Source organism: Salmo salar, chromosome ssa03 (assembly GCF_905237065.1).
Source record: "Salmo salar chromosome ssa03, Ssal_v3.1, whole genome shotgun sequence".
NCBI classification, from domain to species: domain Eukaryota; kingdom Metazoa; phylum Chordata; class Actinopteri; order Salmoniformes; family Salmonidae; genus Salmo; species Salmo salar.
The window spans coordinates 34952205-34958204 of NC_059444.1; positions in this window are offsets into that span (position 1 = coordinate 34952205).

A 6000-nucleotide genomic window follows, 5' to 3' on the forward strand; every position below is an offset into this window, starting at 1 on the left:
TCTTCCAAATGGGCAATGACCCCAAGCATACTTCCAAAGTTGTGGCAAAATGACTTAAGGACAACAAAGTCAAGGTATTGGTGTGGCACTTCACAAAGCCCTGAGCTCAATCCTATAGAAAATTTGTGAGCAGAACTGAAAAAGCGTGTGCGAGCAAGGAGGCCTACAAACCTCACTCAGTTACATCAGCTCTGTCAGGAGGAATGGGTCAATATTCACCCAACTTGTTGTGGGAAGCTTGTGGAAGGTTACCCGAAACGTTTGACCCAAGTTAAACAATTTAAAGGCAATGCTACCAAATATGAATTGAGTGTATGAAAACTTCTGACCCACTGGGAATGTGATGAAATAAATAAAAGCTGAAATAAATCATTCTCTCTATTATTATTCTGACATTTCACATTCTTAAAATGAAGTGGTGATCCTAACTGACCTAAGACATGGAATTAAATGTCAGGAAATGTGAAAAACTGAGTTTAAATGTATTTGGCTAAGGTGTATGTAAATTTCCGACTTCAACTGTATAATATATATTATATAAAACAAATATGATGCAACTTCCAACCAAGATCAATTATTGACCTGAACGCGAAACATTCTTTGGTATTACTAGGATATGAAAATACCAGCCAAGGCTCCATAGTTAAGAGAGTGGGAGGGTTCTCTGGCCTCTGAATACATGAAAGCCTGACAAAATTTGACTGTCAAATGATCATTTATTCCCCCATGACGATGAGACAGGTTTGTCGTAGAGCTATTGTTCTACTGTTCCTAATGGGAAACGCACCTCTACTATGTCTCAATCTCTCTGACCAACTGTCTTCTCTTCTCTCTTTCAATAAAGAACCTAGCTAGTACTTTGAAACCTATCTAGTAAATCATGTAACTCATTTAAGTATTTTCTGTCCTAGTCTATCCAAGGAAGGCATAATCCAAGATTCTTGTGAGTTCAGAGTCCGGTCATAGCTATCTCTCCTCTCCCACTAGCTCAACAGTCAGCCTGGCGTCCAAAGGGGTTTTGAATTAAGTTCAGCACTTGTGTGTATGGGAAACCCAGCTCGCAGCCAAATGCAATAATTCCCGAGTATTTCCGTCAAAGTCCAGGCCTTTCAAAAACAAAACAATGTGAAATCACAGTGGAGACATTTTAATCAATTAACTGTGTCAACAAACAACATGCTAGTCATTCTTTTAATGGGGAGACGAATTATAGTATGGTGACGTATGAGCAGGTGTCAATCATAGTCTTGAGGTAAACTATATTGGCCTAGGAGAATGTATAACACTGTAATCTTTGCCTGTATTCGTAGACTGTTATAACCGTTAAGTTATTTCAGTTATTAATATAAAAAGGCTGATCTCCTTTAATCCTGCCAACTGTCACAAACTGCCAGGCTCTTACTATATTACTTCACAGCATCATGGCTTCATCATGGCTTCCCCATGCTTTCACTTCTGATATGTAAATATATGCATCTTATCTTCCTCCGGTCCCACCAGCAGCAGTACAAACACAATGTCCGGTGGGAGACAGATAGAGAACAATGTGAGGGGGAGAAGGATGGTCACCCCATTCCAACATATTGTGTGTGCGTGCCTGCATGGGTGGAAAACACATCCATCCTTCTGGCTGGTATCAGTCCTCTGGCTCCATGGCTCACTCTTCAGAGATTCTGCATGGAGTTACAGCCCTAGTCACTCAGGTCAAGTACAGGCTATGTAGTCTAGTGGGATACCAGCCCCTCCTTCCTGCTATGAAGGCAATGCAGGGCCAGGGTCTCTCTCTCTCACTCTCCCTCCCTCTCTCTCCCTCTCTCTCTCCCTCTCTCCCTCTCTCTCTCTCCCCCTCTCTTCTCTCTGGTATGGCTGTGTAAACATTATTTGGCTCATTGATGTCTTGAAACGCTATACATTTTCATTTGGAGTTCCAGATAGCTGTGGAGGCGCATAATGAGGATAACATTGTAGGATGTTGTTGGGGCTCTGAGAGGAGAAAGGAGCTCTGGGCTGCACAGGACTCATGGGAATACAATAGCATTACCACAACGGACATTTCCATTTAAGCCAAAGCTCTGTAATTCTTTTTCTATGATGTGAACACAGCAGTGTCTACTCTGGCCGTAGAGAACCCAACTCAACCCTCCCCTTGATCCCTGGACAGACTGACCAGCGCAGACCCTTTGGCTGGGACCGCCAATTAATTATAGACATGACTTTAAAGCTTCCTGTTTTTCTCTCTTCAATTAAGGCCAATCTGCCCCAGCACTGGAAACAGAGGAAATAACCTCAAAATAGTCTCTAATTTCAGCACGTTCAATTATTTTGTGCTACCCGGTCTGAAAGCAGATTGCATCAGGTCGTGTTAATGTAAAGATCAACAATGTTTGATCGCAGGGAAATTATGTCTGTCATTTCTTCCTGTTTCTAGCCTGCGTAATGTGGGAATTTCGGAGGAAAAGGCTGGTCAGGCGGGTTCAAGATGGGCGCTGCCCACTGCCCCTATGCCAGGGTTAACCGCTACGTGCCCTTAGTCAGGCCCATCATCCACCATCAATCTCTGACTAAGATGTTTATTATTACACTCATGCAGTCACTTATTCAGGACAAATAAAAAAGGCTATTGATTTATTCGCTCCTTATTAAGCGTTTCCCGTCCTCTTTTATGAAAATAAAATTCCAGTGAATTCGTCCAGTATTATCCTTAGGCAGGCGGGATGACTAGCTGGCTCTTACTCACTGCGTTAACACCGTGCAGCGCCACAACATGACTTCAGCTAATACCAAGAGATACGCTGCCTTAGCCTGGTATTTGCAACACATTCTGCTGTACTGTAGGATTTGCTGCCAAGTGAGTTGCTGCACCAAGCATTTTCTCTCTCCACCCCATCCACCACCACCGGACAAATCGACCTTGACACACTTTATCTTCCTTTCCCCTTTCTGCTGCAACACTCCTAATTAGAACGAAATCTACAGCGTAGTGTTCAAGAGCGACAAGTCAACTCGACTGTTATCGTACATGCTCTGTATTTGCCCGCTGAATACCTGGGAGTGTTTTCCAACGTTGCCCTTTTCAACTCTGAACTGAAACTCACCTCTAGTCTGCCTCACCCTCTGTTTTTCACAGGGAAACCGGAAAGGAGGAGAAAGTGAAGACTTAAAGTGCACCAACCCGAGCTGGGCCAGTAAAACAGGCTTTAATGGAGGATTTAAGCTTCAGAAAGTCTGTATTTTGAGCTAATTCACATGTGAGTTCTAGAGTAGGGGGTGACACATTCTTTCAGGCTCGACATCAGATAAATCCTCTCTATTGTTTTGGCCTAATGATATCTGTGCCGCAGATCTGTTGGATTGTGTGGTGAAAGTAAATAAAAGGGAGACGTGAATGCTGTGTACAGCCACTTTACAAGTCATGCATAGAGGTTGATTGGTAAGAAATGATGTGACGTCATTGATCGTTACAGATTTAAAACAGCCGAGACCATGTCACTGGATATGTCATAGAGCATGGGGATGGTATGGGGGCAGTTGTGGGAAAAGTACTCAATTGTCATACTTGAGTAAAAGTAAAGATACCTTAATAGAAAATGACTCAGGTAAAAGCAAAAGTCACCCAGAAAAATACTACTTGAGTAAAAGTCAAAAAGTATTTGGTTTTATATATACTTAAGCATATATAGTATATATATGTATAAAACATGTTTTATTTTTATTGATGCATAGCCAGGGGCACACTCCAACACTCAGACATCATTTACAAATGAAGCATTTGTGTTTAGTGAGTCCGTCAGATCGGAGGCAGTAGGATGACCAGAGATGTTCTCTTGATAAGTGTGTGAATTGGACCATTTTCCTGTCAAAATGTAACTAGTACTTTTGGATGTCAAGGAAAATATATGATACCCCCCCCAAAAAAGACTTAAGTAGTACTTGAAAGTATTTTTACTTAAGTACTTTACACCACTGTATAGGGTAGTGATGATGGGGACGAAGGGGGTTTCCTGAGGGACAGGGCTTGGTGGGGGTGGAAGGGGTGAAGGGGAAGGGGGGCTGTTGATATGACATCATCAGTGAGTAGCTAACGCCGGCAGCCCTTGTAGCAGCGGCCCGCTGGCCGGAGGCCCCTCCATAAACAGGCCGGTTATCACATCACTAACATTGATTTAACCCTTCTCTCCAGCACAGCACAGAGAGAAGACACAAAGAGAAATAAGGTGTTTAGAGGGGGAAGGGGAGGGTTGAGGGGGAGGCTGGTTGCGCAATCTCTCTGGCACAACTACAGTATCCCCTTTCCTGACAGTACTACAACTTTAAAAAGGCACATGCACGCACACAAAGACGAATACATAAACATTGACACTATCACCCCATCCCTTGTATTTCTGAAGTTAACTTTTACAATGATAACTCCCTACACACCCACAAACACCCAGCCGACTCCAGCCTTACAACAGCATCACTGTCACCATCACCCACAGAACTCCCCCCTGTCCATTTCCATCTCCCCCTCTCTCTGTCCTGCGTTTGCCTGTCTCTCTGAGACTGTGTACTGCAGTGGAGGCTGGTGGGAGGAGCTATAGGAGGACGGGCTCATTGGAATGCCTGGAATGGGAAAAAATGGAAAGGTATCAAAGATATGGAAACCACATGGTTGACTCTGTTCCATTTATTCCATTCCAGCCATTACAATGAGCCCATCCTCCTATAGCTCCTCCCTCCAGCCTCCTCTGGTGTACTTAGGACGTGACTTCATTACTGTAAGGTGGTGGTGGTGGGGGTCTCTAGAGGCACTTGTCCATCCCTCCTCCTTTTCTCCATCCCTTCTCCTCTCCTCCTCCATCCGTCCATCCCTCCAGCGTTGGGACTGAACACACATCTCTCTCCCACACATCCCACACCAGGCATTGAGGTGACCAGGCCGTCCAAGCCTCGTGTTTTTCTAATTCATTATTCAGAGGAAAGAAAGGCAGCACATACCAAAATAAATACGAGTCTCTTTTGGTGGATGAGACTGTGTTTTAGAGTTAATGCGATAGCTAGAATCGCCAGAATGCAAATGTTGTTTTAACCGGAGGTGGATGGAATTCAATCTGGCTCTGGAGTGTGTCTGTCACTCTGTCACAGACCTTTTTCACTCAGCCCAGCAGGCCCAGGGTCTATTGTGACAGTCTTATCAGTTGATTTACACCCCCCAATACACCACTTACAAATGGGACCCTACCCTAGCAGCAACTGTTGTTGACATTGCAGTACATTACAGTATTGGATGTCCAAGAGCTAAACATCAGAGGATAAAAACAAATGTGAGAATCGTGTCAGTGGCTTATCCTAGGGATTCCACTGAGAGAACACAGTAGTGGCATATGTCTTGTAATTGCTGTTAGTTCGCTACAGAAGAAGTCAGGGAGCTGTATACCACTGGCCCTCAACAAGCAGCTTTTCACCTGATCCTGGTAAGTTATGGTTTAGGGACCATGAAATAAGAGGTAACTTCTCCCTGCACCTACAATGGGGAGCCCATAGGCACCTGCCAATTAGTCTGAGGCTATCTTGATGCCGCCCCACTTTGGGTGAAGTCTGCTAAATGGCCAATTGAACGTTCTGTCAAGCAGAACCGTTCTGTGACCCTAACACACACACACACACACACACACACCTAAACCTAATTCTAACTTTAACCCTAATTGTAGAAAATGTCCCCATGACAGAGAATTTTCCTTGTTTTACTATCCTTGTGGGAACATTTAGGGATTTCAGGTCCCTACGAGGATAGTAGAACATGTAAACACACACACACACACACACTGTCAAACATTTACTGGGCCTCTGGAACATCAATAGTTTGTTTAGAATTAGCCGTGGCATCTCTTGACTACTTGACTAGAGAGTGATTGTTTTTCAAAATGGTCCCAGGGGAACCGTTGACTGATTGGCCCTAGGTGGCTGGCTGGCTGGCAGAACGTAGACACACACACACGCATGCACGCACGCACACACACA